Source organism: Episyrphus balteatus, chromosome 3, assembly GCF_945859705.1.
Source record: "Episyrphus balteatus chromosome 3, idEpiBalt1.1, whole genome shotgun sequence".
Taxonomy (NCBI): Eukaryota; Metazoa; Arthropoda; class Insecta; order Diptera; family Syrphidae; genus Episyrphus; species Episyrphus balteatus.
The window spans coordinates 51,544,183-51,570,454 of record NC_079136.1 but is presented as its reverse complement, the minus strand read 5'-3'; the positions used below and the strand labels follow the sequence as shown (position 1 = coordinate 51,570,454).

Here is a 26,272-nt window from a genome sequence, read left to right as displayed (position 1 = left end):
CTCACACAGAAATAACAAAATAATAAGGAGACCCGCTTCATTTCCCATATCAGAAAAAGAAGAGTACCAGCATTTTATGGAGCAAATCCTCGATAATACCAGACGACGACGATTACGTTTTATATATACACACTCCAGCCCACATGCATCCAGCATTCAAAAGCCTCTGTGGTTTGGTTATGGTGGTGACCGACCGATCAAGATGGAAACAAACCTTCTCCATCGCCACTTCAAATTTCCACTCAAAATGGCAGCATCCACATATTTTTATTTAATTTTTTTGTGTATTTCGTTAAATATATTTCGCTTATCAAGATTCACAGATTGGACTTTATATATTCTTGTGGTCTCTCTGATGCCTGAGGTTTGAAGCCTGATGGGTATATGGTTTTTTCCTATTTTATTTTATATTTTTTTTCTGGTCCAACTTTAATAATCCGAAGAAGGCAAAACTTAAGAAATAAATATAACATGGCCATGTTTACGAGATGATGATGATCATCATCATCACCGTCTTCATCGTCGTCGTTGTGTTCGTCATTGGTGCCGCTTAGGATTGTCTTCTTCTTGGTGTCGTATAGTTGTCGTCTTGGTTGGCCTCTTAGTCTGAATAAATCAATCGCGATGACCCTCTTCAGTCATGGATATGGTAGATACACTACAATGTTGCGCTGGAATCGCCGCTGTTGTGTGTGCGCGAAGATCTTGTTGTTAAGTGGAAATATCTTTGTATCTTAATATCTTGTTACAGGCGTGTAAATATACAAAAAAAAAAATACAAAAAAGACCAAGAATCCATCTTTGATTCTTTTCTTCTTATGGACACAAAAAAAAAAAACTGTTCTCATTCGTAGTCTCTTTGGATTTTTAAAGTCTTTTTTTTTATATTCGTCTTCTTTTCTTTAAAATTTAGTAGATTAACTCTAAAAGATTCATTTAGCTTGACAGAATTTATAGATACTTAACTACGGATATGGGGCGAGATGTATCACACTTACTTTAACACATCCTCATTTTGTCAGAATGCAACTTTATATAGATTTTATATAGTTTGTGTGGACTGTGTGGACCCTGAAGCGCACCATTTTTTTTTTTTTTTTTTTGGGTAAGAGAGTGATGAAAAGATACAAAATTTGACTCGGTTATGGTTTCAAGTTGAACACAAAAGATTTACAGAGATAGGATGAGAAAAAGAAAAGAGGAATAATCAATCAAAGTGGAATTAATTTACGTAGGTTTTTATAGATTTCGGTATAATCTTTTGTATGAGCCTGGGGGACATTTTGTAGTAAAAACACGCAATAAAAGACTTATTTTTGATCCAATGATTCATGTAACATTTCTTTGTGGTAGAAGTTTTTTTTTTAAGATTTTTTTTTTTCTTTAAAAAGATTCAGTTGATGAAATTGGTTTGGGATCGAACAATTTTTGACTCAGTTTGCTGAGGTTTTTTTTTGCCACCATTTTCGAAAACTGGTTTCTGTCGAATATCTTATTGTATTCAAAATTTGCAAAAGTCCTTCCGCTTTTACATTCTACTGATGTCTGATATCGATATTCTTATATCTTATATCTCTTAGTTTACAAACTTCGATTTGATTGATTACACTGGGCAACAAGGGTTTTGTCAAAAATTTTCTATCAACTCGCGTTTCGAGATAGTCTCGTTATAAAATCTTAGTATGTAATTGATTTTTTGTTACTTTTTAAGCGTTTGCACTTTCCCTACCCGTAGTTTTGTTGCAGAAACAAAAATATATTTTTGTATCGATTTTTGAGTGTGAAAAACTTGAACTGATATCAGAATTTTTCTATCGGCTCGCGTTTTTGAGATATTCCCGTTGTAACATCTCAAAATCGATACATAAAAAAGCTAACAGTGGTCTTCAGCATACAGTGATTTTGTTTCGGGAACAAAACAATATTTTCCTATAGATTTTGAGTGTGTTGACCTCGAATCCAAAATCAGAATACTTTTAATTATAAAACCTAGAGCCCGAATTTTCGAGATATTTAACTTATAAAATATCAATAACACAGCCACACAATAAAAAATAAAATTTCTGATCTGGGTTTTTCAAATAGTTTTTGGGTCACTGAAACCGAATCCGAAGTCGGTTTTGCTACATCACGTCAGGTTTTCGAGATAACCGCAAAAAATTTCACGAAAAAAAATTGTTTTCTCTGATCTGGATGTGCAAATATGTTAATCATATAGTTTTTGGATCGCTGAATCCAGATTTGAAGTCAATTTTGCCCTATCACGTCAGGTTTCTGAGATATCCTCAAAAAAATGTCAAAACCAAAAAAAAACAAAAGTTCTTATCTGGGATTGCGACTAAGTTTTTCATATAATTTTTGGGTAGCAAAAACCGAATCCGAAGTCTATTTTTCCGTATCACGACAGGTTTTTGAGATATCCTCAAAAAATGTCAGATAAGAACTTTTTTTTTTAGTTTCGACATTTTTTGAGGTTATCTCGAAAACCTGACGTGATGGGGCAAAACGGACTTCGGATTCGGTTTCAGCGATCCAAAAACTATTTGAAAAACCTAGTCGCAACCCCAGGTCAGAACTTTTATTTTTAGTCAGTTTGTGGTTCGCTGGGAAATATGCACCAACTTATAGCCCCAGAGTTTTGTTACACAATTTCATTGCTCATTGTCAATTGGATGCTTAAAATATTCCCTAACGATTGGTTCATTAGCAAGAATCTTCTTGGGTCTTGCTGATTCTTTGTTACCCTCAACTACTTGGGTAAAGATGGTTTTCGGAAAACAGGCTTTCACATGTCTTTTTGTTTCCTTCCTTATGTTTTCCAGGGACCTACATATAGTTTAAGTCTCTTAACGATCCATTTAAAGAAATATGGTGCATTTGCTTTTTTTTTAGGAGAACCGTGTTGAAACACTTATTTGCAAAAATTACTACTGTGTTACAAAATAAAAATCATGTCAATTACTTTGGAAATGACCTAGCAGAGGTTGTAAGTATTACTGAGTACATCATATTTCGGCACTTGAAATTTTTCGTAGTAATCGTCGAAAAACCGTTTTTCAATGTTTTCAAATTTCAACGATGTTTTACTCAGCCATTTCAGATTTTTTTACAGTTCTAAACAGAGGAGTATACTTGTTTTTTTTGAAAATATTTTTTTATTATGCTCAAGGACCAAATTGGGTGTAGATTTAATGGGCTGAATCTCAAAGTACAACATTTTTTCACCGTTTTGTGTGTTTTGGAAATTTTTTTTTATAAACAGTTTTATTGCTCTATTTATGCTGAATAAAAAAAGTTTTACTTCATCAAAATTAGTTAAATATTGTGGAAGTTGTGATTTTTTTACTCGAGAAAGAAATTTTAATTTTTTGGGATAATGAAAGAAATGAAAAATTAATTTTTCTGTTCATAATAATTTTTTATGGTCTTAATTTTTAGAAAAAATGTTATTCTTTGTAACTACGTTTTAATAATTTTGATATGGATTTTGGTTGCTCAGATATATATTTTAAATACTGGTTATTTTTTCTTGCCCATGATAACACAAGCCAAAAAAAAAAAGTGGCAATACTTTTGACCTTTAAGTATTTTGACGTGTTGAATCCGAATCTAAAGTCAATTTTGCACAAGCACCCTTAAAAATTTTGATAATATTTAAAAAAATCATGAAAATTGGGGTTTTTTTGCAATAAATTGAAATTTCTTTCTCGAGTAAAAAAACCATAACTTCCACAATTTCTAACTGTTTTTAATAAGTAAAGCTTTCTTGATTCAGCATAAATAGAGCAATAAAACTGTTTATAAAAATAAAATTCCAAAACACAAAATGTAGCTTAAAACGGTCTCCGAACTCTAAAAAATGGTGAAAAAATGTTGTACTTACTTTGAGATTCGCCCATAAAATCTACACCTAATTTAGAGCTTGAGCATAATAAAAAAATGATTTCAAAAAGAACAACTACTCCTCTGTTTAGAAATGGAAAAAAATCTGAAATTGACCGAAAAATGGCTGAGTAAAAAATCGTTGAAATTTGAAAACATTGAAAACCCGTTTTTTGACGATAACTTGAAATTTTGAGGGTCTACGAAAAATTTCAATTTGATTTTAGGTACTTTTTAAAGACAGTACCCGAGAGATATTTTTAAGCAGTACAAATTTATGATTTGACAAGCGTTTTAGCTTGTGCTTATCAAACAATAATTCGAGCCTTTCGACCAGTACAAGTGTCGAAACAAAGACTAAATGACAATGAGCCCAAAAAAAAAAAGATAACAACAAAGCTCTCCGCCAGAAGAGTCATCGTAATCAAAACAAAAGCCTTGTCATCCAACAAAGTATGTAAAGAAAAAAAACCAAAATTCAATGACAAACGAGAATAATGGAAGGGGGATTTGGGGGTAACATAGTGCGAAACCACATCCTCACATTAAAAGTACACCTCAATGCAATTTTTTGAAATTTCCTTTCCCTGAAGACTTTTTTGCATCTTTTTTTTTTTTTTGGTTGATTCGACACAAACAAAAAAAGAAGAATTATTTGTGGCCATTATTATTACCACCGAGGAGGAGACTTTGGTCGTTGTTGTCTTCGTCAGTCGTCACCGTCATCAGTGGAAACGCTAAGCTGGATATAGCGCTGGTGCACTCCTTTTGAGAGTCATTAACGCGAACAAAAGGCCAACATGAGTACTTACTGCCATGCGATGCACAACGAAATTGATAGGATGTCGTCGTCATCGTCGTCGTCGCCGCGCCGCAACCCATGGATGGATTTGGGTTGGGATATAAAGGAGCCACTGTCGCACAGCCGTTGTCGACGATGTCGTTCCTGTGGTCGTCCGTCGCAGTCATCGACAGCATTGGTCTTGAAGAGAAGAAGGTTCTTCCATTTTAATGGAGGATACGCACCGATAAACGACAACGTCGACGATGAACCACGTTTGGATGACGAAAGGAGGCACAGAAGGCTTACAGAATGGCACTCCACAAATCAGTCGTCCAACAGTTTATATGTATGTGTGCAAGAAACCGTGACAATTACTGTTTTTTTTTTGTCTTCTTCTTATTTTTTCTTTTTATCTTTTTGTCTTCACTGTGTACGGTCGATGGTGGTGACGTGGTGGCATTGCAATGGTTTAAGTGCAGATTACACTGTGATGTACTTTTTTGTCCGCAATTTTTCGTCAGCCCTATCCGGGCGAGTTCAAAAGGTTTTTTATCCACATTTTCTATATATGGAGCACTGCTGGGGACGACGACCAACGATGACGGCGAAAAAAAAAACACAAACAACAAGGACTTGGGAGTAATCAAGAGTAATATTTCACCGGATGTGAAAGGCACACACATATTGAAAATTTCAATTAAGGAAACCGCACTGGGTTTCATTTTTATATACATACTTTTTTTCGTTTTTTTTATAAATATTTTTGCTCTTTATGATCAAAAAATATGATGAGAACGATAGCAAATGTAGACGAGAAATATTGGACAGAGATAAAAAAAATAAATAAGGAAATTGAGTTCATAAGAGGAAATGAGCAAATAAATTGAAGGGAAAAACCACCTAAACTGAAATATTATTTCGATATTTTGCAAGAAGTCATAGTGGGTTTTTGTTTTGAACTGATGAACTTTGACACAGATTCGTAAAAAATAAGGTACAGTTATCTTTGGTTTTTTCAATTAAAGGTTTTATGATTTAGTCTTTTAGAATTTATAAGGAATACATGAAATTTTTTTTTATGAAGCAATTTATCGTTCAAAAATTTGCATATACTTCTGAAACACCAAGCTTTAAATTATTTTTTAAAATTTAGTAATGGCGTACTCGCATGTTATGAATATTTTCGGAATACCAGTTTTTGTCTTTAACTTGTCCATTTCGGTACAAGTTTTATGTAAAGGACCCAAATTTATGATTTTTGAAAGAAAAGAACTCACCTCTGAACTTGAAGTCATTTAAAAAATATACAACACCCTGTTACTTTTATTTTTACGCAATTCAACCATTTGTTAATTGACCAAGCTTTGTAATTACAAGGTAGTAGCAAAACAATATCGTATGTAGGTACTGTGGGTCAATTTGTTTAAATGCATTGCAAAACTCAATTTTTCCGTGTGCTTGAAATAGAAAATTACAAGTAATATTTTTTAGGCTATTCTGGAACAATAATTTCTTTTTCGTATAAATTTGAAAAAGGTTGTTAAAATCTTCTTTGATATTCTTTAAAATATATTCTAACGAAGATATTCAAATTCAACTTTCTTTAAGATTTATCTTTTTATTTTGACGTTTATGAATTTAAAAAAAAGAAATAAAATAGTTTTTGACATGATTTTTGCATTTTTACATTTTACTGTTCCTTGAAGTCTAAGGATTATAAATACAATTTTTTTTATCTATACTCATTGCGCTTTTCCGCTTCAGTTTCAGTACAGTTTCAAAAATCACGCAAGAATTAACTTTTGAGATTATTGCTGGTCTCAATCTTTTAAGGCTTTGAAATTCTTTGAAATACTTCTAAATACAAGCTCAAAGCTGATTAATCTTCTTAGCTTGATAGTTTTCCTGTAAAGTTTTAAGAAAAATATGGTAAAAAAATAGGTCGCACGAATTTGCTCTTAGAGTTAAAGTTGCTTAAATTTTTAAGACTTTTTATATAGAAATTTGGAAAAAAAAATAAAATCTGAAATTAAATTGCCCTCCAAAACAAGTACCTATGCAGTTTTAATGGATATATTAAGATGCATTTTTAGAAAAAAAATTTTCAAAATCGTTTTAGCCGTTTTTTAAAAAACTAATTTTTTATAAATAATTTTTTGGAAAAAAAGTTTTAAAATAAAATTGGTATGCCATTCTGTAGAAATCACTAATCAACATCTAAAAACAAAATTTCAAAAAAATTCAATGTCCCGTTTTCGAAAATTTGATTTTTCAAAAAAAAATTTTCAAATTTTTTTTAAAAATCCAAAAAAATTTTTTTTTTCAAATTTTTTTTTTTGGCTTATATTTAAATTATGCTTTAAATTATATTTAAATTAATGCTTCTTCACAAAAAGTTTCGTTGCAATCGAATAAGCAGTTTTGGAGATAATCGGATTTGAAAAAAAAAAAAAAACGGTTCTATGGCAGGTACCGTCAATAATGATTTTCAAAAAAAAATTTTTCATTGAAAGATAGACCTTAGTTTAAAACTAACATTTGAATTTTTTAAACAAAATCGTTAGAGTCGTTTTCGAGATATTTCAATTTTACTAAAATCGGTATATGACAAGTACCGTTATTTTTGGTCCAAAAAAATTAAATTAATTCCAAAAACCCCTCTGGAGAGTCGCCAAATAACGCTACATACCAAGTTTGACATTAATCGGCCCATCCGTTTAGGCTGTAGCTCCTTATACAGACAGACAGACAGACGGACTTCCGGGACCCACTGTTTTGGCATCGTAATGTCATGGAAAAATGTTATCTCAACTTTTTTTTTTGTACGAATGCATAATTTTATATATAGTACCTATATCGCAAGTAAAAATATTTACTTCAGATTGCGCAGTGTATGCAAATACAAAAAATTTCATACAAAATATTACAAAATACAGTCTCCACAGTGAATTTCTGTACGCGTTTTGTATAAAAAAAAAAAAATAACTCAAAAGCCACGCAGCATAACTCAAGCAGTTTTCAATATTTTCACTAGAAATTTAGAACAATTTTTTAAAAAATTATCCTGCATAGAAGTAGATACTCGTACGCAAGGGATTTTTAAATATTAAAATTTGGGCATTTGGTGGAAGAATGTTTTAAAGACTTGTATCAAATTTAAAGTGAAAATATTCAAAACTGCTTGAGTGCTGCTGCGTGACAGCTATTGCGTCGTTTTTATATCTACCAAAAGAAAAAAAAAAAGTAAACAATATTCGAAATGATACCGTCCTTTCGTTTTATTACGTGTTTTTTGCTCAAATTTGTAACTTGGAATATATATCATTTCCAAAAAGTCTATTCAAAAGCCAAATGCACATTAGAATAAACTTTTCCCAAAGAAATACATATCGCTGGCTGAGAATTATAAGGTTGTATGTTTAATGGAAACCCCTGCAAACATACACCGAAAAAAAAACCAATATCAATATAACATTTTTTAAATATCAAACTAACATTTTTTAAATATCAGCCAAAAATGCTCTATAAAATGTGTTTTATGGTATTTAAAATGTTAAAACAATATTTTTATTATCAGGATGATATTTAAATGTCACATTTTGGAAATTTTTTTTTGATATTTTTTTATCATTTTTTCATATCAATTTCTCATTCCAAATTATTGAAAAATATTTAATACAAAATTCTTAATGTGTACTAATTTAAAGGCGCTTTGTGTTTTTTCGAAGTAAAATGTATGATTTACTGAGAAAATTTGATCGGCAATATATCACATATTTTGGGAGAAAATAACAAAACAATTAAATCACCTATAAAATAGATAAAATAATATCACCACTATTTTGTAAAGAATATTTACTTTCAGTAATGTTTTGAAAAAAGAAAGAAAATACTTAAAATAATAAAAATAATAAAAAATAAATTTTCATTATAAAAAAACTAAAACTTAAAATCTAGTCAACTTAAAAAAATGTCAAAATGATATTTTAATTGTCAAAGTGAAATTTTCACTATCCACCTAAAATTAAAAAATGTCAAAATGATATGATAAAATATCAAAATTGATATTTTAATTTTTCAACGACTTTTGTCAAAATGTTAATTTGATAGCTGTTTTTTTTTTTTCGGTGTACAACCCTATAATTCTCAGCCAGCGATATATTAACGTTTTTATTTAATTTTTCGTTTTTTTTTTTTCTATTACCACTTTAAGTATTTTAAGGTAGGAATCCTGATCCCTAAAACATTACATTTCTTCCTGTAATTTTCCTAATGGCTCAGAATCAAAACTGTCAAACCTCACCGAAGACATTTTAGGCAAGTTACCACCCAAATAAAAAAAAAATTCGAAACGATGATGGTCCCCCTATTAAAATTCGAAATCCTGTCTGCTACTATAATTTGCTTCTCCGTAATTCCGATAAGGCTTAAAGTAATTTGTCTTACAAATAAATTGAAATTGACGTTCCAAAAAAAAACAAAAAATGTATGACGAAACAAAAGTGACTACAAATTCGTGCCACCATTGAATCAAAAGAATGACTCAAAGACAATATATAAATTTTTTTTTAAGATAATCTCCTCAACGACATCAAAATTCTACGAACTTTTTGTAATACTTTAGATTGATTTCTATTCATCTTCTATTTTCATTTCAATAAAGATGAAATGCATCTTTGTATCCCTAAAAAAAAATACCCTCATGTCCACTCTCAAATGATTGATAGTCATTTTCAATCATTGTTCTCATTTAAATGGGAAGTGTAAACCAATTCGAAACATCAAGCATCCACGTTTATATCTTTTCTAAAAAAAAAAAAAAAACAAACCTGAGAGTTTAGTGATTCATATCATTTAAATGGCGTCGTTTTTGATATAAAAATCCATATGGACACACACATTCAACAACACTGGTTGATTAATTACCTGGAATGAAACAGACAAAAAAAGAATAGATATTAATGGAAGGGTTCAAAGAAATCATGTAGCGAGGTAATAAAATGAGGAGTTACAAAAATATAAAACACAAGTCAATTTAAAAATGAAAAAGGAACAAAAAAAAAAAAAAAACTGATCCCTACCGAGACTGTTTAGAATCTTGTGGAGGTATCTCCGAGAATGAATAAACTCTCCTCCATTTCCATCCTAATCAATCTGAACGCATATGGCAAGATGGAGACATGGAGAAGTATCCATACACACGATATGCTTGATGCATCGTCTCTATTTCTGACGAAGACGACCACCTAACTATTTAGGATAAGATATAATGGTCACTTAAGCGATGTTTGAGAGAAATAAAAAATAAAAAAGACAACGATTAAAGTGAAGACAAAAAAAGGAATAAACCTTTACAAGGATTACTGCGACCAGGCAACTTGGAGAACGATCGTTAGATGAAGGCCAATGATAACTCTCTGGGATGATGGTTTTGATGGACCTTTAGGACACACTTAATAGATATTAATGTTAAGCAATAAACAGAAGCATGTAGTCTTTTTTGTTCTTCTTGCATTACATTTCGTATAATATGGTCTGAGGTTTTGAAATTTGTAAGACGAAGAAGTTGGACATATTAAGGAGTGAAGATTAGTTGATAAATGAAACTATACACAAGGAATTTGCCCTTTTTTGGTTTAGAAAATAGAATTTGGAATATCTTAGTCTTCTATAAGGTCTTAACATTATTGCATAAATAACATTTTTAATAATCTTAAACAGCAAGATACCTCGCACGTATTTCATAGAACGCATCGCTCATTTTATGTCCAAAAGAATGCACATGTTGAAGAAGCTGTCCTGCATGAAGTGAAGCAATGATATTTCCTGAATGGGTTTCTTAATTTATTCAAGAAATTTTTCATCAGCATTATAGTGATTTTTTTAATGCTTTTAATGGATTCTCAGGGTTTCAACTTTACATGATAGCTGTACCAGCAATAGAGTGGTTCACGCTTGTATGGGAAAAATAAAATTTTTATATAAACGTTGGGCCACCCCCTAGTTTGGTTCCACGTACTATTGGTATCAGCCTCTGTTGAATTTTCAGCCTCCTATCTTACATAGAAGGGGTCGATATCGATATTGATAAATTTTATTTTTTTTTTTGAAAAAAAGTAACAAAGGAGATGGCACATTTTTGGGCCCAGTGTGTTCACTAACGAAATGGGTATCAAATGAAAGGTGACGGTAAGCACATTACGCGGGTAAAATATTTTCAAATTCGTTAGTGGGGTTTTGGAGATATTTGAGTTTGAAGTTTCGGATTTCAAAATCAAGATTTCAGCTATTTTTTCGAACAATTAATCGTAGAATGCGTAGAAAGGACTTTTTAGATTGGAAATTAGTTAATCTTTCTTTTTCTAGTACATCATTTTTCTCTAGGAGTTATACTTTCAGAGTAACAGAACCGCAAAGTATCTCACTCTCAGTAATTCCGCACTTAACTCTAAGGGTTGTTTAAAATATTGAAAATACCAAAAAACACACAATTTTCGGTAGTGTAACTCTGAAATTATAACTCCTAGAGAAAAATGATGTACTAAAAAAAGAAAGATTAAGTAATTTCCAATCTAAAAAGTTCTTTCTAGTTTTCTGTCCGACCAGTCGTTCTCGAGATATTGAGACAAATGCGTTTTTCAAAATGGCGGTCGCCCCACAAGACCAAACAATACGCAATCTGAGATTTGTACTTTGGATAAACCCCTCTTCAATACTGCATTCAAACTTAGCTGACGTCATAGCTTTTTCCAGATTTTTCCCCATTGACTGAACCTATAGTTTCTATTCTTATTATTTAATAGGCATATTTCAGCGCGTTTTTGTGTATTTTGCTTATTATAAGGTTTTTGTATGTTTTATAGAACTATTTTATATATAGAATTAAAGGTAACACATTAAGCTATCGAAAAATTACAAAAAAAAGTGCATGTCACCACTGAATATTTTGATATTTCGATGTGCCAAATGTCTCGCTTAAAAAAATCACCTTTTGAGAAGTAAATACCTAATATGTATTATTTTTTTTTTTAACAAAGAAAAAAACTTTTGATACAGATTTATAGACAACAGAAATACCTTTCATTTGATACCAATATTATTTCTGTACACCCATTATTACGCATTCTACGATTAATTGTTCGAAAAATTAGCTGAAATCTTGATTGTGAAATCCGAAACTTCAAACTCAAATATCTCCAAAACCCCACTAACGAATTTGAAAATATTTTACCCACGTAATGTGCTTACCGTCACCTTTCATTTAATACCAATTTCGTTAGTGAACACACTGGGCCCAAGCTCCTTTTTTTTTTAGTTAAAAATTGCTTGAAAATTGTGGTTGTTGTATTTATTCTGAAAAAATATTAGTCCAGTGCATTTATGATGTTCATACATATATGGGAGACCCAGCAGTTTGTACCAAACCCAAATTTTTTTTGCTCATTCGATAGAGCATTGGCTGAATATCATTGCCCTGATTTTTCGCGCTCGCGAAATTCACCTTTCGGCCGCCATCTTGGATTTTAGTTTTTGTTGAATATCTCGATTTCTATTTATCCTACATAAAAGTTGTATATAAAAGAAACGTAGGCAATTAAATTTCGCGTCTTTTATGTTTTGAACACTTTTCCGATATTCTGAATATTAAAAAAATTGCAAGCCAACAAAGTAAAAAAAAAACAGAAAAAATGACAATTTTAAAGTTTTGAGCTTTTTATCAAAAATATGAAAAAACGTATCGAGGTAAGATTATTCACCTTAAAATTCTCTACAACTCTGCTATACAACTTTTTTGTCTATCGCTATAAATACAAAAGTTATTAATACATTTTTTTTTGTTAAAAATGCTCTTTTTTGTTTGTGTTTTTTGTCGTTACTTTTTTCTTAATTTTTTTTAACAAATCTTGAATTTTAAATGATTTTATAGCTTTATGTTACAAGAGAAAATTCAAGACCTGCAATTTTTTTATATTTAAGTCTCTTCATTTCGTAAAAAAGGGGTATTTTTAGCAAAAAAGTATTAATAACTTTATTAATTAAAGCGATACAAAAAAAAATTGTGTAGAAGAGTTGTAGAGAATTTTAAGGCGAATAATCTTTTTTCGATACGTTTTTTCATAATTTTGATAAAAAGTGCTTAAATCTTTAAAAATTGTCATTTTTTTCTGTTTTTTTTTACTTTTTTGGCTTGTAACTTTTTTAATATTCAGAATATCGAAAAAGTGTTCTTAACATAAAAGACGCGAAATTTAATTACCTACGTTTCTTTTATACACAACTTTTATGTAGTATAAATAGAAATCGAGATATTCAACAAAAACTAAAATCCAAGATGGCGGCCGAAAGGTGAATATCGCGAGTGCGATATTCAGCCAATGTTCTATGGAATGAGCAAAAAAAATTTGGGGGTGGTACAAACTGCTGGGTCAAATTACAAATGCACTGGACTATATGGAAATAATAATTTCTGGGGGCACTTCCAAGTAAATTTCGTCAACAGGTAGTACACAGACTTTTTTTTGCACATTTTGCTTATTATTTTTAATTATTTCTCACTTTTTTTTCGAAAAAAAAAAATATGTTTTTTAAAGACAAGTAAAACATAAATAAAATATTTTTTTTCAAAAAAAAAAAAATTAAAAAAAAACCAGCAAGATATACCAATTTTGCTGAATTTTGTTACGCTGTTTATTAACCCTTAACTGATGAGGTGGGTCCAGGGGACCCACGCCTTTTTTAAAAATTAAAAAAAAAAAATTGTGACTGAATTTTAAAGTTCAAATTTTATTTTGAAAACTAATTTTCCCATTTTTGTAATCTTTTTAACTGGTTTGGAAAATGTTATATTTGAAAGTTTTATAAAGAAATTTGTAAAAAAAATCAATTTTGTATTTTATTTTATCATTATCACTATAGATACGTCACAAAATTTCACCACTATAGTTAAGGGTTAAAGTAAAGGCTTCTTTAGGTTTCGTTTTTCCTTTTCCATCAAGATTTGTCACTTATGGCTGGCGTAATTTGAGAGGAAATCCAGCGACTCCTGAAAGTTAAGTTATCTTTCTAAATATCTAGAGAATTAGAACTACTTATTTCAGGTAACCAGAATTATTTATCAAGCGCACTGTTCCTCAAGTAGCCGTTTTATTTTTTTGACACCACCTGGGTTCTGGTGGGTCAAATAAATCAAAATTCTTTATTTTTTATTTTATATTCCGAAAAATCTATAGTAAATTTCTTTACATATTCTTGTAGGAAATTGAACGCTCTACAAAAAAGGCCTTGTACACTTTTTTCGTTTATCTAACCGTTTAAAAGATATTTGTGGTCCAAAAATTGAGAAAATCTTTAAAATGTCATTTTTTGTTCTAAATTTTGTAATTGAAAAATTATAATAATTAATTGGGCAAGACATATTCTTGTAGCAAACAGATTGCTCTACAAAAAAGGTCTTTAAACTTATTTTTGAAAGATATTCGAGGTCTAAATAAAAATAAAAACTTTTTTTTTACTTTTCAAAACTTCAAAAAACTCAGTCCACACCAGTAAATTATTTTATTTGTATTAGAATTCGAGGCAACAATTTCAAATAATCATTTTGGTCGAAAGTTTGTTGATCGAGAGTTTTTCGCCCGGATCAAACGTGCTATACGTTACAATAGTCTTCAAGACAAGTCTTGCATGTAATAAAATACTTTCTGGACTCTTTCATTTTTTTGAAGCAAATGCCTTTTTGGAAAGCTTCACCAAAATATTCGCTATTTTTTTTTCTTTGGAAATTGCCTTGTGCCTCTTTTTACTCATTTGATAATCTTTCTAGGTTCACCACTTATCATTAAGCTGGACCACTGGAACCACCAGCTTTCAAATACAAAAAGAATCATCAAAATCGATTTACCCAGACCAAAGTTATGAAGAAACAAACATAAAAAAAATACAGAAGAATTGAGAACCTACTCCATTTTAAAGTTAGTTAAAAATAATAACCACTTCCAAACTTATCAGAACTTTAAATTCTTCATTTGATTGATTTTATTTTGAAAAGTGAAAAACCTTCAATCAGAGATATCCCCTTTTTTTCTTGCATTTTAATAAACTTTTTCTGCTTTCATAAACGAAATCAACTAAAAAACTGGGTTCAAAATGAAATCGCACATATTTAAGAGACTTTTCCTCGGAAGTTTTTTTTTTTCTACTGTCGTTTTCTTTCCGTTTTCCCCTCAAACAGTAAAATAGATATAAATTTCAATCGTATTTTCCATTTTCTCTCTATTTGCCCATCAACTAAAGATGCATATAAAAATATAGATGCCACTGCACACTAGGGATGGTGAACGGTGGTGGTCGTTGCAATTGAAAAGGAAAATTAAAAAAAAAAAAATGAAAATGAAAAGAGACCTGCGATGACAGCGCCAAGAGTGGGCAGTCGCAAAAAGGTGGCGACGACCGAAGTTGATGCGCGACAACTCACGTTGTCGTCGTTGTTGGTCGTTGTCAAGAGAGATAGTTGCATAGCTACAAAGGTACCAGCCAGCAGCTCCCCAATCGATCACACTGCAACCAAGGCGATGTCTACATTGGGACAAAAAGTCTGCAAAGCTAACCAAAAGTTGTAGGAATATTATGTTTTCAAACCCGAATCCTTAAAAATTGAACTGAAATATGTAGCAATCACTTTTTTTATCTCAATTTTTTCAAAGTTTATTTCGAAAACCTTTTTAGCTTGTTCATTTGCCTTTTAAATTATTTTTTTTTTTTGTTTGGATTTCATTAATAAGCTGTCCCACTGTGCGGGCGTCAGTAGCGCCGCCGCTAGTAAATTGCTTTGGAGTAACTGAGATGCAAGCAGGAAGAGAAAGTGAAGGCTGGTAATACACTGCACAGCCAGACACTTATTGTTGTTGGTTAGCCATATTTTTGTTTGTTTTGTTTTGCTCTGCAAAAAGCCTTTTCACATAGTAAAAGTGAATTATTTTTATGAATAGGGAAAAGTCTGGTATAATGCCTTTCAGTCTTAAGGCCATTTGCTCATATAGCTTACTTTGGTGGAGGTAGGGTAGGTATGTGAGCGTTAAGCATGCAATTTCTAAATTACGGCATATATCTATCTGCTGGCTGCCTCTTCTGTGTTCATATGAATGCATCTGTCAACTGGAAGATTAGTTTTGCGACCGAGTTTATCTCTATTTGAATACAGGAGAGTCTATGGTAATGCAATTATTCGAAGAAGGTACAAAAAAAAAAAAAAGACTGAAGAGGATGCACAATTCCTGGTGATGAATTTGATAACAGACAGTTTAATGGAGTTTAACCTTTCAATTTTGTTTTTCGGATCAGAAAGACAGCAATAGTCAATTTTTTCGAGTATTTCAATTATCCATCCATTGAAAACGGGTTTAAATTATCATAGAGAATTACTTATTTTCAGTTTCATTTTGGAACGTGTAAAACACATAAAACTTAATAGGCACAAGGGTTTATGATTTCATATAAAATATTTAGGTGAAAGTGGATGTGAATTATATAAAAAAAAGTCATTTCTCCAATAGTTGAAATATTTGAATAAATATGTTACTCTATGGCTTCTGGAAAATGTTTGATATGAAATGAGATAAATGCTCTTCAATTCGGTAAGCTAAACTTGAGTTTTCAATAATAAAGTACATCACAAAGTACTGTTGCATCAGCCGAAATTATAGAGAAGCAGAAGAGTTAACAGCGTAGGATCATTCCAACATATTACAGCCATTTTCATCGTAGGACAAATTAAATCATTTAATTTGAAAGTTTTTCTTTCAGAACTTTTTGGTGGTTGCTGTTTATATTAAAAAAAAAGTCATGTGTGCAATTCACACGTGGTAGAAGTGAAACCTAAAAAAAAAAAGAAAAAATCTACCTATTTTTTATTCCATCTCCTTTAAATACATGTTTTTTTATATGACAACCTATATTAATTTTATATCATCTGAAAGCTTATTGTTTCAGCTCAAAATATTTATATCGTTCATGTCTATACAACATCTACAAAAAGAGCTTATTTTTTTCAAACCCAATCACTTTTCATCAAAAAAGCAAAAAAAAATCAATCTTTTTTCTCTTTTAACACCATTAAATATATTTTTTTAAATAACAACCTATAGTTAATTGTATATCATCTGAAAGGTTATTTCACCTTTTATATGACGTATGAATCATATTTCTACCATGCCTAGAAAAAAAAAGTATTTTTTAGAGCTAACTATGTCGAAATTTCGGTACTTCCTACACTGGTCATTTTATTGAGGTATTTTTCAAGTTTTTCAATTTAAGATTGTGTAACTTGTAGAGCTCGTACAGTTAATTGTGATATATCAAATTAAAGGTTATGTTATCCTTATCAGCGTATTAAAGTTAAATCAAATTTGTATATGCACTAGATCAAAAGATATAACGTGTGTAGAAAAAGAACATCTTTTTACCGTTATCTCAGAATTTTGACTATGAAATTAATTAAAATTTTGTACACTTATAGTTCATTTAATTACCTATCTACAGTACAAATTTCATTCATCTTTCTATGAAAAGAAAAAAGTTATAAAAAGTTGAATGTTCGTGTCGCGTTTTCGTTTCATCTTGTTTCAAATCACTACGATACTAAAGAAGTTTTCACTTCAAAAATAAACTATTTTTTTTTTATAAAATGTTCTGGTAATCTGTGTTGAATTGTCCTAAGATAGATTGTCCATGATGACTTGGTTTATGATTTCCTGTTCACTGATAAGTTGAGTTGAACCGGATACAACAGTTGATTTTAAAAAAAATTGTAATAATAATATTTTTCATACATATGACTGTGAGTGGAAAATCGGCAAAATTTTCACACCAATAAGTTGTTGAAAAGTCAAGAATTTCATCATATAAACTCGTCAACATGTCCTAGATGACTTATGACCATAGAGGAATTTCGCTGCACTGAAGTCACAGATTCCTTTGTGTCAAGAATGGTTAAAGACATTTATATTATGATAAGCATCCTTAACATTATACTCAATTTTATTAGAAATTGATAAAAGAAAAAGTGATTAATTGGCAGTTGGTTATATTTAAATTCATGAAGTTTTTTTTAAACACCAAACCGTGAAAGTGTTTAAATCTAATTGAATAAAGGGTAAGATCGTGAGCTGACGAAGAATAACTTTTTATCGTTGGCGTATAGTGAGATATAGGAATTTTTAAGAACCATTTTGATATCGTTTATATTAAAGATAAAAAGAAGAGAACCTAAGTGACTGCCTTGAGGAAACCCAGAGGTAGCTTAGAAACGATTTGTAAGTGCGGATCTGAAACGATCTCTGTAGTGGCTTTATAGTTCTTCAAGTAAGAAGATAAGAAATTCAAAAAAGCAGATTTAAAATCAAAGAAGAACAATTTAAGATTCAATACTGCGAGATTTAGTTAAATGCCTTTCTAAAATCATTAGAGATGTCAACTTTTTTCCGAGAAGACCGAATCTAGGAATACTGTTTTGACATCTGATTCCAAGTTAAAGAAAAAAGACATCTAAAAATCAAGACGCAATAACTACACCGGCACACAGTGTGTCGAGCCCATACAAATGTTTATCATAAATATTTGCAGCTAAGTTTTTGGAGTTTTAATATCTTTTTTTGTGTTTTTATGGCAGGAATAGAAAAAAAAAATTACAAATTAACAAATTAACAATTTAAACAACCTATTACTTTTTTTTTAGTATAATTTATGAAATTAACATTTATTGAAGAAGCCACTTGTGAGCAAAATTTATTTTTTTTTTTTTGTTATATAAACAAAAATATACTTTTCGTAAGGTTTTTGCTGTGCTGAACTCGAATCCGAAGTCAGGAAAATTCTATCATATGTCATATCACGTTTTTGAAATATTCCCGTTAGAAAATCTGAAATGTCGTTTTTTAACAGTTTTTGAGGTTATGTTCTTGGTGATTTATTTTAAATAAATTTGTGACAGTTTTTACAAGAACTAAATGTTTTCATTTAAAGCCCGTTTAAATCTTTTCAATATCTTTTTTCTACTTTGAGAAATCTTAAGTTGAAGTCAACTTGTTTTGTTTATCTTCTCTATACAAAAAAATTGTATGTTTATTTGCGTTTCATAGCAAATCTCGAATAGTTTTTTGTCAATCGCTTTCAAATTTTGAAATAACGTTTTATTTGCATTTTCGTAAATTCTTACATCGGCGAGGTTGGTAACGTTACGTTATAATACACAGTAGAGCGTGGCCGGGTCAAATAATTATATTAAAAATTTAGTATGCAGAAAAATATAATTTTTTTCTTGTTGAAAACAATATTTAAAATATTTTTTAATTACATAAACAGCTTTGTGTTACTTGTGTATGGTTAAAAATTATTAAAAACATCGATTTCTTCATTTTTGTGATCCCCTTGAAGCTGTTTCTCAAAAAATGAATTATTTTGAGTACTTGACTCGTAGCACATAAATGTGAATATCTCTGGTAATCGCAAACAGAAGCAGACCAAACTTTGCCAAAATTAAGTATAGGCCTAAGGCAAAATAATATAAAAAAATTATCGATATAATTTTCAATGTTTTTTTTTTAAATTAAGTTTAAAAATTAATTTTTTTTTTTTGGCCATTTATCAAAGAAATTTTAATAACTCATATTTAATTTTATACATTAAAATTTTTTTTGTTATACGTTTTACAACAACACTCAAATAAACAAAATAACATTAACAAAATTTTTCAAACATTCACCAAACGTGAAATATACACTCTCAAAGATTCGCATAAATTCCTCAAAATATTTTCTATTTCCGAGGTACTCATTCATGTTTCGGAGCTTATTTTGAATACATAACCTGGGTTATTTTCTAAGATAAATATGTTTTCATATGAGTTGACACTTCTATATTATATTTCAATAGCAAAAATATTAATTTTTAACAAAAAAAAAAGTGATTTATCATAAGGGGACGACACACTGTGCGGCACACAAAAAAAAGTGTCATGTACCAGGAACCAGACCTATCTTTCTATACGTTTTTATGCACGCTGAATCCGAATTTAAAGTCCGTTTGGCCCTCTCACCCTCCACTTTTGAGAAAAATGCAAAAAAGACCCCAAAAAAAAGGCAAAAACAACTTCCTTTTTTTGAGTTTTTTGCACTTTACTCAAAACTGGAGGGTGACAGGGCCAAACGGACTTGAAATTCCGATTCAGCGGGTCCAAAAACATATAGAAAGATAGGTCTGGTTCCTGGTACATGACACTTTTTTTTTGTGTGCCGGTGCTATTAGCTAAGTTTTCGTTAACATTATGAAATAATTAGTAGGTATACATAAAACATAATGTATTTAGCTTTCATCATCGGAATCATGTGAATCACCAGAAAATCGCTGATGAAATTGTCTAAGTAATTCGCCCAAAAAGTACGAATAGCAGATTTTCCTTCGAATAGTCCATTGTATTAAATTGTTCTCATTATTTTAAAATAAACTTATGAGTAAACAAAATTTTCTTGTAACAATCCTTTTTATTTTTCTCAAGTCCGATTCGCGCAATTCATTTCTCTCAAAATGTTGCAAAATTTAATAAACTTATATGCAAAAAAAAAAATCTTGTTTGTGGTACACCACTGTAAATCAATCCCGCTTTTCCACATTCTCTCTACACCACAACAAACCCAATATACACCATACTCTCTTTTTCCCGTGAAACTTTAAAACGTGACGTGACGTTATAAAAATCAAGCTCTCATTCTCCAATGTAACAAAAAAAAAACCGCAAATACAATAAAACAAAGAGAAGAAAAATAATAATAAAAACCACATGCTTTCAGCTGTTTCCTTATGTAAAACAAGAAAACATGCGTGAACCAAGCCAAACCAAAACGAATAGGGTTACCAACTATACAAAATCAACAACAATAAATCAGTGGAGAAAAGGTAAACCTGATAAATAACAAATACAAACAAATAAACTTACTCATGCAAAATGGGTAAAGTAGCACACAAAACAAACGTAAAGTCAAGTCATGTGCTTTTTTATATGGACATGATGACGATCTCTCGCTCTCTCCCATTTTCTCTCTTTTCTTTCAAATCGATCGAAGTTTGACGATCGGTTTTGTTTTTGTGCTCGATATAAAAAAAAGCGCATTTTTCAATTTGATTTGTGTTTTCTCTTTGAGATTGCACTTTGTTTGGATTTTGTTTTCTTTGTTTTGGTTCGACTTTATGACTCGGTTTTTGATTTATTCAAAGCTTTAATGACGCATGCATTGGATGGCAATACAAACAAAAATCAGTTTAACTTTGAACACACCCCCAAAACATCTTTTTTTTTATTGTAATGTGCTTTTGTGTGTTCTCTTCAAATGATCACATGAAAAAATAGTGACACAAGAGAAACAAAAAAAAAAAAAATATGAAAATAGAAAAAAATGAAAAAAAAAGAAATAAATAATTAGGGCACGATAAATGATTGTTCGTCGTTTGTATTGAGATCAAGATCTTTTGCGGGGCTTTTGCATTGTAATTGTTTTTTTTTTTTTAATTTTTTATTATTAACTCTATGCACAAAAATATGTTTAAGTTTTAATAATAATAGAAGCAACAAGAGAATCAGAGAGTAAGAGAGAGAGAGAGAGAGAGGCCATAATGTAAAAAAAAAATGCTTATGCATGCTGTTCATACTGTTCGACGCGCGTATTTCAAATTGTAGGTAAGGTACCTACCTACTCGTTTATTTTTTTTTTTATTTTTTGTAATATTTTGTTTAACATTTATGCTCAAGTTATGAGTGCGAGAGAACACAAAGACCTTGACCTAAAAACCTGCATTTGTTGCTTGGTTGTAATTACAAACATATCTACTACCTACACTATGAGTTTATTATAGCAACAACACAGCACAGTGGTGCTTGCCTATAAACTGTTTCAGTTGTTTAATGGTTGTAATTTGTTTTTTTTTTTTGTATAAAAAAAAATAAATACATAAAGAAACAAACTGATTTAAATATTTTCCTTGTTTTATTTTTGTTTTTATTTGAGTATTATTTCACCTCAAAGTTTTTTGGTACTTAGTAAAAGATACACCCGTCAGCAATTTTTTTGGATTTAAGTGAATTAGTAGGCCAACAAGTAGGTTTATTGGTCAAATGTTTTTTTTTTTACAGTATACTATTTGGGTACATGGTTGAACTCAAGTACTAGAACTTCAATTCAAGATTGTTTGGTTTTTAATTAAGTCGGTAAAGAAGAAAAAAAAAACTACTAAAACTACTGTAGTTTTAAGTAGCCAAGGATTTCCGCAAAAAAAAAAAAAAACACAAAATTAGATTTATTTTAATTTTAGTGAAATTTGCAGTTTAAGTTTGCTCTAATTAAATTTGGCCTTACTTCAACTACTGAAATTAAAAAACCATTGACATAAAAGTTTTGCTTTGACTGCATTTACACTAAGGCCCGATGAACAGATGCGTTTTTTAGCGCCATTTCATTCCATAAGAATCATACACAAAGCTGCGTCAATTTGCCGATGATTCTTGCAGCCCTGGAGATAAAGCTCTGTAACTTTGTATGCAAATAATTTTCGTTTTTGGCAATGTTTGAATTGAGTTTTATTGGATTAAAAACATGTGAAACATTTCTTTGCAAATTTGCGTTAAAAAAATGGGCTGATTATGTAAAACTTAATCGATACAAAACAAACTATCGTTACTGGTTTCAGTGTAACAACTTTTTTCATTATAGTTTTCTTTTTGTCACAGTTCTTTAAAAGTGTTCGGATTTAAACGTTTAACAAAATTGTTAAAAAATACATAAAATGTCAAACTAAAAATACCCAATTTTGTCAGTCTTTTTTGATTTTAGCACTTTAATTTTTGACAAAAATTATGTACTACGACCTTGAACCTTATAAAATTCGAATCTTAAATTATCTGTTAAATGGTTCTCAAGAAATTGCTTTTTGCAAAACGTAAATTTTTGAAAAGGTTTTTTTTTTTAGACCAAATCACGTTGGGAAACAATCGCACGAATCCTTAATGCTTATGATCATAACAAATTAAACGTCAAACCACATCAGACGATTGTTGTGATATGCTTTCTAAATATTAAAGTTCTATATCTAACCAAAAATACATGTTATAGAATGCAAATGTCGGTCACTGTGGCGTATGCGTAATATTTTTTTTTTTTTTTTTCTAAATTTCTATTTCTAACTAATTGAGGCACTAAGAGCATGACTAGCGTAACTGTTATTCGAAAAAGTAGTCAAACTATAAATACATACAGCTGCGAAAAATAATCCAAAAACAAAATAAACCTCAAATTAAAGCGAGGAAAATAATAGCAGTGATTTTGTTTTCTATTAAATTTAAATAAAACAAGGACGAAAAAAGTTCAATTTAAGGGTATTTTATTAGAGAAAAGGTAGTATTTGCTCCTTTGACCGTTATTTTTAACTAACGCTTCGCAACGACCTTCTATGAAGTCGTAAAGTCCCTGAAATCTTTCAGGTATTAAAGATCACCAAAACCCGCTCAACTACGGTTCATAACTCCCGTTATTTTAAGTTTTGGCTTAAGACACATCTCCTTTTATATCCCCCCAAAGTTTCTAGAAGGGATTGATGTCTGAATGACTGAGCGGGTCACTTAATGACCTCAATCTTAGTATCTTTAAGCCATTGCCTGGCTGCCCTGTCGGTGTGTTTTGGGTTATTATCCTGTTGGAAGACGCATTTAAGCTTTATTTGGTGTCGGCGTAATAGAAGCATAATATTTTGCAAGCTATCCAGGTGCCAGAGCTGGCTAATTATAGTTTTGATCCAAGATATTAGGTTAAATCCATGGTACCAGAAGAATCCCTAAAACTTTATACTGGATCCTCCAAGTTAATTAGTTTTTGTAATGTATCTAGAGTTGAATTTCGTTTTCCGTGGTCGTCGCACAAATAGCCGAGACCCTAAATCACCATAAAGAACCAATTTTCTCTCATCGGTACAGAGATTATTCAAGAGAATAGAGGGTTTAATATAAAGTTTTGGGGATTCTTCTGCTACTATGGACTTGGCCTAATATCTTGGATCAAAACTATAATTAACTATTAAATAAAATTATTTTCGTCGTAATAAAGCCAATAATAGCCACTTCTGCTTTTAATACTTCAAATAATCGAACCAAATGATACCATTTTCAACTTTTCTGTGGTGTTCTTTTAAATAATAAAGTTATCTTTTAATAAAAGAAAAAAAAAACTTGAAGACTTTTTGAGAAATTTTTTGTTCATAACTACTTTTTTCGGGCGTAAGTAAAATTTATACGTTTTCTCGATACTGTTAAAGTTAGTTTTTTGTCGTTGTTTTTCTAATAACATATGAGCAATATGAACAAAAGATTGGAATGAATTGGTTTTGTTAAATAAGAAAAACTAAAATATCATTTTTAAAAAATCGTTTTTTTTTTGCGAAATTTTTGAAAAAAAAATCAAAATTTAAAATTTTGTATAAGATGGCAAAAAAAAAAGCAGGATACTTAACTTTAAAATCTATTAATAAGTTTTAACTTGAAAAGCAAGTCGAATTTGAAGTGTTTGCATACAGAACTCATTATAAATAAGTAAACATTTTTTACTAAATAGTTTATTTGCATATTATAAAGATTTATAGATGGTAAGTGAGCATATCAAAGAGAAAAGAAAAAGCTTTATCTTTAAACATGGCTTGCAAGAAAATTAAATGCGAATTTAAATTGGATGCAAATTGTGTAAAAATGACAGATAATACTCTGTCAAAAAATAGTAATTTTTTGTTCTCAATTTATGACTTTCTTGCTTGAAAGCAACAAGCGGTTAAATAGTTTTCGAAGAAATCAATTTATATCTTTGTAAAAATACATAGAAAACATCTAATTTTTGGTTGAATTATGTGATAACCTAAAATTGTCTAAAGTTTTAAAATTCTAACTTAATGGTTCATTTAACATTAGCTTGAATCTCTTTCATACTTGGCATACTTAAGGGGGGAAATCCCTCTGGAATTTTTTTATTTTTGCATTTTTTTTTTATTCCTAAAAAATTCATTTATAAGCCGAAGAAACTATTTTCAGTGGTCTTAGCCTTAAATAAAGCTTTAAAAGTCCCTGGATAGTCCCGAAACCCATGCGCTTTGAACCTACCTCAGTATGAAAACGAAAACGAAAACTTTAAACGCATTTTTCTCGAAACGCGTTTTTTTCTGCGCCGTGCAACGTAACTCAAAAACTAATGAAGCTATCGACTTGAAATAATTTGCGAATTGATCGTTAACTCATTGGCCATTGCATGAACCTAAAAGTTCAATAAAATTTTTACGATAAATATTTTTTTGTAACAATTTGTTTATAAAAAACATTGTGTTTTTTCGTTTTTTTTGGTCTATAATTTTTATTATACACTTTTTCTTACTAAATTTAGGTTCATGCAGTGTGTATAAATATATTTTAATGGGAAAAAAATTTCACTTTTGATTATAAATAAGTTCCTGAACCTGGGCATTGCACGGCGCAAACTCGAGCCGTCAACTTTAAAAGGGTGTACCTAGAGCCACCATTTTGATTTTTTTAAGACTTCAAAAAAATTATATCAATACTTCGTAATGTCAATAATATCATGTACTTTTCCAAATTTCAATCAATGCTTTCAGTTTTCCAAAAAAAATTGTTGAAAAAGCTGTTGTACAGAGGGATTTCCCCCCTTAAATCTCAGGTTATTTTTTTTTTTAAACACTTTCAAATTCTTAGACAAAACGTAATAACTGCCATATATCAAATGATATTTTTTAGTTTAAAAGTCTGAGCAAAAACATAAATTTCCCCTGAATAATTATGAAATAATATGAAAGTAAAAAAATAATTATACCTAACAAAACCGATTTCTATAAGCGTTCTCAAAAAAGGGTAAAATTATGCAATTCATATATTCAAACCTTCATTCAAAGTGAAACACATCACTCAAACTCTGCCAAAAATAAAAATACAAAAAATACTGATTTGAATACCAATCAATTTGAATTAAAATTCAATCTCAATATGACACAAAAGAAGACTAAAGGTATATCTTATACACAAACAAAACATCTTTTGTTGTCTATATATTGCGTGTAACATTTGTAATGTACCTTCATTCAAGTGTTTATTTGTTTGTTTGAGAGCACAAAAATACTCATTGCCAAAAGTTAACTTTCCTCAAAAATAAAGACCCTATAACTGTATTGTAAACTTTTATATTATCTGGTCAATATAAAATCAAAAAAATACATACATTATACTCATTCAATAAAAAGAAGGGCCCTCAAGCGGCCAGACAACAACAAAAAAAAAAAAAAGTAAAACAACAATAACAAAGAGTGAACACAAAAAAGATATTCAACATGATGTAGGTCACATATTTTGTTAAAATACAAGAGTATCAGTTGGTACTTAATGTTTGTTGGCTTTTGTTGTTGTTGTTTTTTTTTGTTCGTTGCGTGAACCAAAATGTCAAATGATTACATTGCCATACTTTGTAAGAACGTATGTTGTAAAACAGTGCGAGTCTTCTAAATAGGCATACTCAAAAGTCAAAA

At 30.2% G+C, this 26,272-nt stretch overlaps 1 protein-coding gene across 4 annotated transcripts in view; it reads right to left on the bottom strand.

Moving 5' to 3' along the window:
* LOC129914814 (protein roadkill) overlaps positions 1 to 26,272 on the bottom strand; it is a 270,121-nt gene that overhangs the window by 156,789 nt on the left and 87,060 nt on the right. Inside the window, exon 2 of one of the 4 annotated variants that reach the window (XM_055994221.1) lies at positions 9,496 to 9,592. The exons of the other annotated variants lie outside the window; for them this stretch is intronic. The gene's annotated coding sequence lies outside the window, so the exon portion shown is untranslated. The remainder of the gene's footprint in view (positions 1 to 9,495; positions 9,593 to 26,272) is intronic. 4 annotated transcript variants of the gene reach the window in all.